The sequence below is a fragment of the Lissotriton helveticus genome, chromosome 8, assembly GCF_964261635.1.
Source record: "Lissotriton helveticus chromosome 8, aLisHel1.1, whole genome shotgun sequence".
Classification (NCBI taxonomy): Eukaryota; Metazoa; Chordata; class Amphibia; order Caudata; family Salamandridae; genus Lissotriton; species Lissotriton helveticus.
In genome coordinates, this window is record NC_136069.1 from 356,616,930 (window position 1) to 356,629,479 (window position 12,550).

The 12,550-nt window shown below is 52.4% G+C and overlaps 1 protein-coding gene across 4 annotated transcripts in view; it reads left to right on the plus strand.

Annotated features, from left to right (window-relative positions):
* B3GLCT (beta 3-glucosyltransferase) overlaps positions 1–12,550 on the plus strand; it is a 1,060,368-nt gene that overhangs the window by 465,949 nt on the left and 581,869 nt on the right. The window lies entirely within an intron of this gene.

Genomic DNA, 12,550 nt, shown 5'->3' on the forward strand with positions numbered 1-12,550 from the left:
AAGGAGAGACAAATAGGGGGACAGCAAGTGCCGATTCGCGAGGGCAAGGTGCCTGGTCCCTCTAAGAGGCATAAAGCCGCATTGGTCCGGGTGAACCAGACTGGCCAAGTGCGGTCGTATGCGGTTGGCCAGGAGGGAGGCGAAGATCTTAAGCTCAGTGTTAATAAGGGAGATGGGACGGTAGTCCAAGCAGCAGCTTGAGGGTGGCTGAAACTTAGGGATCACTACAATGTTGGCCAGGTCCGTCTCCGGATGGAAGGAACCGCAATCCACCGCTTCATGGTCCATCACCAATAGAGGCAAAACCAGGGTCCCGACATCTTACCGTCCGCCATGCGCGATATGGCATCCAGTAACCTCTTCGGGGGTGATTGGGAGGTCCAGCGCCTCCGCCTCAGATTCACTAAGGTGTGGAAGGGGGAACCGTTCGCGTCGGAGGAGCTCCAGGAGCGAAAGGCTAGGTGTCCGTGCCAAAAGAGAGTGGCATCGTTAACGGCGAAACATTGGCCCACTGCCATCGGGGCACTTTGGATCTTGCCGCCTGTGTCAATCACCTCTGGTATTATACGGTTGCCATAGGGTAGGTGGCCAGGCGATGGAGGAGCTTCCCGTTTTTATCTCCCCACCCATATACCCGAGCTACAGAAGATCGCCAAAGCAATTTGGCAGCCTCCAGGGAGGTCTCTCTGATTTAATCTCTTAAAAACGTAAGCCTCCTGTCCTTAGCCTCGGTTCTGTCCTCAGGGGGCAGTGCCTCGAGCTGGGCGGCCTGCGCCTCCAAAAGTGTGAGCTGGGAATCACGTGCTGTACGGGTAAGTTTGAGTTGGCCTTTAGCAAAGCCCAGAATGGTGGCCTTTCCGACCTCCCAGAGGGTACGAGAGGAGGACACTGAACCTTGATTAGTGGTGAAATAGAGGCGAAGCACAGCACCTACATGCTCTTTGAACCCTTCATCCTGGAGAAACCAGGCGTTGAGTCGCCAGATCGGGCACGAGGACGGAGGGAGAGAGCCTATCTGCAGCGTCATCGGAGAATGGTCCGATAAGCCTCTGGGGAGGAAAGTAATAGCTTGGATCGCTCAGCAGTCCTGGGCAGGCAGGAAAACAGTGTGTGGTGGGAGGCTGAGGTATGGGTGTACTGTCGTGCTGCCGGGTGCCAAAGTCTCCAGGCATCCCGAGACCCAGGCTGGCAGCGCAGGTCGAGAGGAGGCCAGATTGGACAATCCTAGAGGGGGAGGAGGGTGAGGCGATGTCAAGGCCGGGATCCATAACCGCTTTAAAATCTCCTCCTTCAACGGTCATTACCAAGGGCAAGGCAGCGACCATGGAGGTGAGTCTTTGGAGTGTGGGGGCCAACAAGGTGGGGGGAGAATAGAAAGCCAGCAGGTTAAGAGGTCGATCCCCAAGGGTCCTCTCCAGGAGGATAAAGCATCCCTGAGGGCCGAGCGTCACTCTACATGCCACCAGAGGAGGAGTGTGACGCACCATAATAGCCAACCCCCTCGACCCTCTGCTGAATCTAGAGTGCCAGACTCCACCATAGCCATGTCGTGCCAGGAAGGGGCAGTGTTTGCCTATCAGATGAGTCTCCTGAAGCAGGAGTATGTCTGCGGTGTGACGCTGGGCATATCACATGACCGCTGCGCGCTTGACCCTATCTAATAGGCCACTAACATTCCAGGTCATTATATGGAGCGTCATTGTCCTGTTATAGTTGCCAGGCAGGGGGAAAGCGTGTAAGGGGCCGGACAGCTGGCGAGTATGGTAGAGGCAGCCGGAGTGGGACCGTGTCCAAAGCTAGCAAACATTTTACCATAGTGTTGAGTGGCGCGCACTTGTCTAGATGTAGAAATGGGATGCTGGTGCAAAGAACAATAATAACACAAAACAAAACAAACCGGGGCCTTAAATCCCCATTTCCCCCCTCCCCCCACCGTATACTTCAGGAACGGAAGCATCTGTTGCCCGAACAATAAACATTGAAGAGAAAAAAGACCAAACTAAAACGCTTGGGAACAGGGAATCGTGGAGGACCCCTCCTCGTATTAGGATGTTCATACTGTAGCCATCGGGGAACAAAGTTAGCAACTAGGCAGACTGTAAGCTCTGGGCGAAACAGGCCATCATCTGAGGAGAGAAATAAGTTCAAGCGGGCCCTGGAAGAAGCTTCGGGCTGCAGGAAAGGTCAGCGTCTGGCAGGTCCAGCAATGTTTGAGGAGGTGATGCAGTCCCTGGATCGGAGCGGCCCGAAGAGCCAGAGCGCCACCTGGCAGGGGGAGCCCCACCAGGCTGCTCGGGCATAAGCCCCAGAAAGGCCCATCGGAGAATCTGAGCATGCGCGCCTCTGGCCTCTGCGCCTACCAGAGTGCCTACTTCTCGGTCGGAGAACCGGCATGTCTCACCGGGCACCTCCAGTGCCACAGGACGGGGCCGGATTTGGGGCGCTAAGTCTCATCGGGCGGTCCTCTGTCGCCCATGTCCATGCTTCATCAGGGGTATCAAAGAAGAGAGTTTTGTCCTGAAATACCCCTCGCAGATGGGCCGGGAAAAGGAGCCTGTATTGTATTTTGAGAGAGTGTAGTTGCTGCTTGACTTTTCCAAAGGAACAGCGCTGGTTCTGGTCCTCCCGGTTGTAGTCAGGAAAGATCATGATTGTCTGATTCTCATATTTAAGAGGGTGCGTTTTACGGGACTCAGCCAGGATAGCGTCCCGATCTTTAAAGTTGAGGATCTGCAGGATGATCGGTCAAGGGGGTGCTCCCGGTTGTGGGCGGGGAGTGAGTGAACGGTGCACCCGCTCAACCGTGAACCACGGGCATCCACAAGCGCACCCAGCATTCGACAAAGTCCGCCGTCCGACCCTGCTCCATACCCTCCGAAAATCCCATCAGGCGGAGGTTGATATGACCAGACCTGTTTTCGGCATCCTCAGCCCATTGATGCAGCTCCTGGGTATGAGACTGAAGTTGAGTAACTTGGATCTTGAGTTGATGGACGTCGTCTTCCACGGTGGATATGCGGGACTCAGTTTCCTTCATCCGGGCTGTAGCATTGCGGAGATCCTGTCGGATCAGAGTCATATTAACTCGGACTTCCGCATCTTACTTTCAACTGAAGATTGCGATGTGTGGATAGCCTGGAGGATGGTAGAAAGGTCCGCCGCAGCAGGGGTCTCCTTGTCCGCGGGACCTCCCGTCGCCCCGGACTCCGTGGTGGTGAACCGGTTCATTTTAGTTTGAGTGGCGGGGGTCTTGGGTACCCTGTCTCTGCCCATGACTAATATTCGGCAGCGAAGAGATGCAGCTCGGGCTCCGGGTGGCCAGGCAGGCAGGAGGAGGAGAGGAGAGGGCGGCCAAGGAGGGAAGGGAGCAAGGCCCCTGCCACTCCACACTACCTCTCGACCACCATCGGCGGCCTTCAGCAGTGGACCCACGCGGGTCAGTGAGTAGAGCTCCAGGTGTGCAGATATAGAAGGGGCCAAAGTAGGTTTTGGGCCAGGGCTCTTGGGTCAGCTTGAGCAGAGGGACAAAAGTCAGCCACCTGCAGACGAGGGGTGGGGCCAGGGTCCTGGGAAGGGACAAGGATAAGGCCAGGACCAAGCGAGAACTGCCATCCGATGTAGTGGCCGAAACCTACCAGCGCAGATCTCAGTCAACCACCACTGCCCAACACGGGTCCGCCCAAGAGGGACACCTCCACAGGTGAGGCCACCACTGCCCGAAGTGGCAGTCAAAATACCCCCTCACACCCCACCTGAGCACCAGGGGGTGGGGGTTGCCGCTGCAGGCCGGGTCACTGCACCTAGTCACTGCAGCTCAGGGTCAGGCAGGGCGCGGGGCGCATCCCGATACTGTACCTCAGCACCACTCTACGGCGGGAGAGAGGGGGGGGCACACAAGCGAAGAGGCCACCCCCACTGCCCGATCGACAGCCGAGGCTCACTCCCCAAGGAAGGCACAGCAGCTAGCTAGTGCAGAATGCAAGCACCCCTGTTCCTCAGCCCCACGACAGCACAGCGTTAGGCCCTAAGTCTCCAGGTCACGTGTCCAGGCCCCAGGCAGGACGAGGGTTCGTAATGGGTTCCGGCAGCGGTCCTGCGCGGATCCGCCCGGGGGGCACGCCGGCACAGATGGAGTCACTACTGCCCGAGATGGCAGTTGAGGTACCTCCTGCACCCCACCGGAGCACCAGGGGGAGCTTCAGCTTCGAGACGGACTTCCTCAGTACGTCTTCGTAGCCCAGGGCTAAGCAGGGTGCGGGGTACCCCCAGTACAGAACCTCAGGCTCTCTCAGCGGCGGGTGGGAGAGAGGAAGGTTACACCAGTAAGCAGGCCGGCCCGCCACCCGATCGACGGCCGAATCTCCCCCAGTTAATCAGGCACAGCTGCAGGACAGCCGCGACAGGCAGGCACCCCCCACTCCTCACCTCCACAGCGGGTGTCACGAGGTCTCAGGCCTCACAGATAGGCCTCTGGGGAACGTGGGTTCACACGGGCTCCGGCTTGGAATTTCCTCCGAAGGTAGGCTTTTATTTATTGCTAGGATTAGCAAACATTTTGCATAAATGAGCGTAGGGCAGTGTCCACCATTTTTAGGGCGAGCTGATGTTGCATTCATGCGAAGCATGAATGCAACAGCTCGCCAACTTATGCTGCCCGTATTTAGGAGAGTGGACAGCTACCAGACGCGCGCTTTGACGAGGTCGGATTGCACCTCGGGAGCGAGCGTCTGATAGCTGCGCATGCGTGGTGCAAGCCCTGGCTCTCACACAGACACAGACAGCCCCCACCCCTCTGCATGCACGCACTCACACACACACACACAGGCGCGCGCATGCACACGCAGGCATACGGCACACATACAGGCACACATACAGGCACACTATCCCTTACCTCGCATTCTCTCTCAATCACACACAGTCACGCATGCGCACACACTTTCCTTCGCGCACACACGCACGCACACACTCCCACCTCCCCACCCCCCCCAGGCATACACACAGGCACGCACGCACTTCACATCAGCCCTGGGCCCCACTCACCGACTGCGCTCTTCCGGCGGGGCTCCTCACGGCGCGGCGCGTCTCATCCTGTAAATCGGGGCTCCCTCAGGTCAGAGGAGCCCCGCAACAGGCGCCACACTCCTCCTTTTCCCCGGCCCCCTCTTGGGGACCCGGGCTACCCCGGACGTCAGGGCGCTCCATGCGCCGGTAGCTCGCAGCTCGCGGACCTCGGGAGGCGGGACTTCCGGTCGGCCGCGAGCGGATTGGCCGGCCGGGCAAGAGCTTCCGGGTAAGCAAGGTCGTGGAAACCCTATAGGATCTAAAGTCAAGTCAAGACAGACTATTCTCTCTCTAATACATGCAAGGCTAAAAGCACTGCGGTTTATCAATTCTTTATCAACATTGTCTTTTTGTGTTGAAATTCACCAGAAAACAAATGTATTTTGCATCACTATAAATACGTTTGTCTAAGGTACAATGTCAGCAAGCCGGATATTCTTTTTATATTGGCTCACAACACACCAGCCACAGTTTTAGGAACATTGCTCTACAAAAACGACTACCTTACGCAAATCATTACTGACCCAGCTCCTCGTGGGAATAGTCCATCCTGAAAGGCCAGGCAGCGCCCGCTCCAGAAGTTAGTATAAGCAACCCCTGATTGGTTCTGGCCTTGTTTGGCCTCTTCAGTGAGGTACACCTGGGATCTTATGGCGCTGTGAGCAAGGGACGCATGTCTGGGCACAGCCTTGGCTTCGTAGGGCATTACATTAACACAAACGGTGATGAGAGGAATGCTTGCAATGTATCTACCCACATCTACCCACAAGGAATTGCTCCGGGAAGCATTTTAACCATTGTTTTTCACCCATTGTGCCACTCTAGGCCCACCTTATGCAAATCAATACTGACCCTGCCCTTCATGGGAACACTAATGATGAGGGCCTTTACGTCAGAACTGATGCTACACTGCTCAAGATTTGCTAGTATAGTGCATGTACTTTTTATTTTAGTTGCTTTGCTCCTGGCCACTTTACCCGGGCTTGGTACTGTTTTTGTCCAACCAGTGGTGGTTAAGATGGATCATTAAGTTCATGCTTCCTCCGTAACCTCATGGAGAGGAGAACCACGTGTAGTGGTGACTGCTGACACATATTACAGTGCACAGCTAAGCAACACTGGAACATGTTAACACTTTTGCAATGTAATGACTTTAACCAAATGGGCCTTGGGTTCTGGAGGTAAAAGGTTCAGAACTCCTCACACAAATTATGCATTGTTTCTTGCACTGGTCTGCAGAACAGACATGTTTAATTTATACGCTTCGGTAGTACATACCATTTTTCAATCAATTCATATGACAGTACTGCTGTCCCAGCGACTCAGCAAGCTTGGTCCAACACTTAACTAAAAAGAAATACAAAACGTATATGTAGCCTGAACTACCTACTGCAGTAGGAGTCTGAATAATCTAGGTTTAAGTAGGAGATAAATCTGCATTTTATAGCCCAGACTACAGGTGTGACCATTTCGTCAAGTAAGAATCTAGCATAAAACAAAATAGTGTAAACCCTAATAATCTTAAAGTGTATTGCTCGGAGTGCTGCATTAAATGTTTTTGTCGTCCATTGCCACATTCTAAGTTATGCAGTACTTCCTAAGACCTAAACGCGAGTTTAAGCATGATCATACAGGACAAATCGTCTTGGGCTTGCATTTAGACTGCTTAGTTCTATACTTACCGAATTCTCAGACCATGCAATCCAAAAGCTCTGAAAACAAGCATTTACAATGCAATAGGTCTCGCATTATTAAAGTTTGAGCTATTGGCATTGTAAATGACAATGCCTTTTCTTCATTCGCATCGTTGCGTAAAGAAGCACTTTGCACTTATAGTCCATGCTTATGAGAAGCAAGGCTGTAAGTCTCTTTTACTGGCAGCTTTGCTCATTGTAAGCAAGGAATATACGTTCAAAGTGCGTGTTTATGCACCGATTGCAGGTTTTAAAAACAATGAATAAAAGACATTGTCATTTACAATGCCAATTGCTCCAACTTTAATAATGCGAGACCTATTGCATTGTAAATGCTTGTTTTTAAATGTACCTACCCCGTATTTACACTTCCTGAGGAACCCTTCCCCCACATCTCTTACATTTGGCATGACGATATTGCCTCTTTTTGAGCTCTTCTTTCCAGGGTTGCCTCTACTAAATGATTCCATACATACCCTCTAACTCTTGCCTTTACGCTTGATGTGTCTTATAAACACATCTACCCATGTACATTTTGTTTTCCCACATAATGTTGAGCATTGCTGGAAGTTTCAGTTGTACCTTTCCCCCATATTTCATCAGCTCTTGCATACATTTCTCTAATTTCTACTGCCTATTTTCTGGGGGACAAGAAATAACCTTATACTGAAAGTAAGATTCTGTATTTGTAATGTTTTGGACTTAAGAGCAATGCCTAGAATTCGTTCTTTTCCTGCATGTGATAGGAATTCACTAAGATTTTATATGTTTTGTTTCTGCTGGTATTGAGTTTGAAATGGTCATGATGTACTCTCTGAATTATTTGCATTAGTTTTACTAGTCAGCCAACACTGTGGTGATTTGTAGTATCCTTATATTATTTCGTCTGGTATTATTTCAAATCTTTTCATTCTGTCCAAAGTTTCTTTATGGTTTTGTTTTAAGCAACGGATCTCCAAAGTATTTGCATCTGCTGTCATGCTGAGGCTTTGGATTACTTTTCCCAGTGCCCCAGAGCAAATTGTTAGATTATCTAACTTTTTCTAAAGAGTAACACATATTGTGTGCATCTCTCTCTGATTTGCCTCAGAGGTCCCATCCTCACTCCTGCTGTCCTGCCTCAGAGTTTGCAATATGATATTCCATGTTATCACTAGAATTATAACTTGCAAGAACCTTAAACCTATTCGGTTTAGTTAATTAATTTGTATTTTATTTTAAATATTTTTACCGATGACAAACGATTGGAATTTACAATATATATTTCCAGCACTAGCTTAGCATTCATAAACAAATTGACTTATTGATCGTTAGACCTAGCAAAGGTTAATACCTATTATTAACATGTAAAAGATGCAGGTAAGGCAATGTCGCGTATTTCCTAGGCCCCCCCCCTCAGGACCTGCGTGTTTTGGATGACCTAAACTGAGGGTTTGGTGTGCAGACCGACTCTGGACACCCCACAGGATGAGTCAGCCATTAGACCAGCTAGCTCTACAGTGCTATTATCACCCCCCTGTATTCTACAGCGGTTTAGGTAGTTTCTGCCAACCACTGAATATGATAACCCTGATTCCTCAGGTATCGTGTAAGACAATACAGTATCTTTCGCTCAGACATTCATGCTTGCTTTTCTCAGAATACACGTAGAATGACGATTGGAACGGTTTCAATAATTATTTATTGATCAAACGTCAGTCTAGTATGAAACATATTTGTTGCGACAATCAAAAGACAGGAGCAGACAAATGTGACCGCTAGCCCCAATATCGTAAATAGCAGATACATTTCTACCGTAGTGATAGTAAGATGAATAAAAGCAGATTATACAAAACAATAGCATTGGCGCACTCCTACGATGCTTAGCCTACCTAAATGTACCTAGCCTAGATATGTAGGTGAAGCAAGTGTATGTAAAGTGCTAGGATATATTCTTGTCCTTTGACCCTGCCAGCAGGTAGGTCGCCCCCCCAGCCGCCACACCGTCCTCCTGTGGCGCTGCCCCGCTAGTGATCTCGCTGCTGCCTGAGTAAGTCCTCCTGTGCCTGCTCACTGGTGTCTCCCTTCGTTTCTGTGCCCTTGTGCCCCTTCTCCCCCGTTTTTTGCATTCTGTGCCCCCTGATCACTGTTGCCTCCCTTCGTTTTCTGTGCCCTTGTGCCCCCTCCCCCGTTTTTTGCATTCTGTGCCCCCTGATCACTGTTGCCTCCATTCGTTTTCTGTGTCCTTGTGCCCCCTCTCCCCCGTTTTGCATTCTGTACCCCCTGATCACTGTTGTCTTCCTTTCGTTTCTCTGTGCATCCCTGCCCCCCTCCCCCGTTTCCCCTCCGTGCCACCTTTTCCCGCCGCTGCGTCCCTGCGGCCCCGCCCCCCGCTGTCCCATTCGCCACCCTGCTCCCGCCTCCCAGCGCCTCCTCCCTCCCACGATTCAGAAAAGGGGGTGGTGATGGACAGAGCATCTGAATTAAACAGAACACTCATACCCAGTCAAAAGATCAGGGCTTGATCTATCACCGTTTTTTAGCTCACTGCACCATCCCAGCTCAGAACCTGGCTACATGCAAATTAGTCCGTCCCTGGCCCAGTGCATCATGGGAACAGGGCAGACCAAACTACCAAGCCAATTCTTTACTGGAAAGGAAACAAGCTTCCGGGGACCGGTTTCTGGCATTACAGCCGTCTTCGGCCCGGCTTGCTTGAATCCTGATGGTGCAGTGAGCAAGGGACTCATGTCTGAGCATACCCTGCCACTCCTATAGTGGCCAAAACGATTCAGAAAAGGGGGTGGTGATGGACAGAGCATCTGAATTAAACAGAACACTCATACCCAGTCAAAAGATCAGGGCGTGATCCATCACCGTTTTTTAGCTCACTGCACCATCCCAGCTCAGAACCTGGCTACATGCAAATTAGTCCGTCCCTGGCCCAGTGCATCATGGGAACAGGGCAGACCAAACTACCAAGCCAATTCTTTACTGGAAAGGAAACAAGCTTCCGGGGACCGGTTTCTGGCATTACAGCCGTCTTCGGCCCGGCTTGCTTGAATCCTGATGGTGCAGTGAGCAAGGGACTCATGTCTGAGCATACCCTGCCACTCCTATAGTGGCCAAAACGATTCAGAAAAGGGGGTGGTGATGGAGAGAGCATCTGAATTAAACAGAACACTCATACCCAGTCAAAAGATCAGGGCTTGATCCATCACCGTTTTTTAGCTCACTGCACCATCCCAGCTCAGAACCTGGCTACATGCAAATTAGTCCGTCCCTGGCCCAGTGCATCATGGGAACAGGGCAGACCAAACTACCAAGCCAATTCTTTACTGGAAAGGAAACAAGCTTCCGGGGACCGGTTTCTGGCACACAGCCCCTCATATGGAGGCCGCGCAGCGGCCGCGCCGAAGGCGCGCCAAAGGCAAGCCCGTCTGCGCCCGTCCGCGCCTCGACTGCGCCTAACGCAAGAACCCCTGACCCCCGCCGCATCCAGAGTACCCGACTGAGATATGACTCCGCCACCCTCAAAGCACTCAACACCGGACAACCACCCACCTGCTACCGAGCCACCCCGAAACAAACCCACGGACCCTTCGCCTGCAAAGCCTGCAAATTCACCTGCCTTCGAACCTGCCCCCCGCCCACAAACACAGCAGCAACAGCAACAACAACCTCAAGTGCATCCTCCTCAACACCCACTCCGTCCACAAACACGCCGTTGAACTCTGGGACCTCCTCGACACAACACCACCGGACGTCGCCTTCCTCACGGAAACCTGGATGAACGCTTCCTCGGCCCCCAACATAGCCATAGCCATCCCGTACGGCTACAAAATCAACCGGAAGGACCGCGTCAACCAAACCGGAGGAGGAATCGCCATCGTCTACAGGAACACCATCAACATCACTACCAACATCGAAGACACACTCTCCGCCGCCGAACACCTACACTTCCAGATTCACACTGACCCCAAGACCACCCTTAGAGGAACGCTCATCTACAGACCCCCGGGCACGCGCACATAATTCAGCGAAACCATCGCTGACTTCATCAGCCCGCACGCCCTAGCCTCACCAGAATACATCCTCCTAGGGGACCTGAACTGCCACCTGGAGAAAAACAACCACAACAGCACCTCTACTGTGCTCGACAACCTCGCCAACCTCGGACTCAAACAACTGGTGAACACCCCCACCCACCTCGCCGGCCACACGCTCGACCCCATCTTCTGAGCCAGCAACCACGTCTCCTTCAGCCACTCCACCGTACTACACTGGACCGACCACAGATGCATCCACTTCACCTTCAAAAGGAATACATCGCACCACTGCACACGACAAATCCCCCGCAGATACTGGAGCAAAATCACCACAGACCAGCTCCTTTCATCAATAAACCAGAACCCGCCAGCCGACACCGCGAACACCAACGAAGCAGCCCACAACCTCGCACAGTGAATCACCTACTGCGCCGACGACCTCGACCCACTGAAGAACCCCCCAAGCAAGACCGGCAACAGGAAAACAACATGGTTCACAGACGCCCTCAAAGAATCAAAGAAAACCTGCTGAACCCTCGAAAAAAACCTGGCGCCACGAACGGACAACAGAAAACCTGACAGCCCTCAAGAACGCCACTCGCGAACACCACCAACTGATCCGCACCACCAAAAGGGCATCGTTCAAAGAGTGGCTAGACAACAACACCCAAAACAGCAAGGAACTCTTCAGCATCGTCAAAGAGCTCTCCAACCCCAGCGCCAGCGACAGCGACATCACACCATCACAAGACCTCTGCAACTCCCTCGCCACATCCTTCCACCGCAAGATCACAGATATACACGACAGCTTCGGACCCCAGACTCCGCCTTCAGTCACCGAACCAACGCCCCCCACCACCACCCTCAGCACCTGGACCCCCATCAGCACTGAAGACACCACCCACGTCATGAACACCATCCACTCTGGCTCCCCCTCGGACCCATTCCCCCATCATATCTTCAACAAAGCCGACATCATCATCGCACTCCACCTCCGGAACGTCATTAACAACTCCTTCACGTCAGCCCCCTTCCCTGAGAGCTGGAAGCACGCAGAAATCAATCCCCTTCTGAAGAAACCCACGGCAGACCCCAAAGACCTCAAAAACGTCCGCCCCATTTCTCTTCTTCCCTTCCCGGGTAAAGTCATCGAGAAGACTGTCAATAAACAGCTGACTGCATTCCTCGAGGCAAACAACTCGCTCGACGCGTCCCAGTCCGGATTTCGAGCCAACCACAGCATCGAGACCGCCCCCATCGCAGCCACCGACGACATCAGGACCATGTTGGAAAACGGAGAAACAACCGCTCTCATCCTCCTGGACCTCTCGGCAGCCTTTGATACCGTATGCCACTGCACCCTAATAACCCGCCTCTTCAACACTGGGATCCAAGGAAAGGCCCTGGACTGGATCACCTCATTCCTCTCCGGCGGAACCCAGAGAGTCCGCCTCCCTCCCTTCCGCTCAGCGGCCACGAGATCATCTGCGGCATCCCCCAAGGCTCCTCGCTCAGCCCAACCCTCTTCAATATCTACATGACCTCCCTCGCCGCCATCCCACGCAAACACAACATCAACATCATTTCCTACGCCTACATAACAAATTTGTCAAAACAAAAACAATTATATCAACAGAAAAATACATACACACAGGTTTCTGCCTGTCAAAGGATCAGCCTGCAGAGTCTCGGTCTAGCCTGGAAGGAATTCTCCTCTCTCTCTGTAAGGATAGGTTAAGTTACCTAGAGCAGAAGTAGTCTCATTCA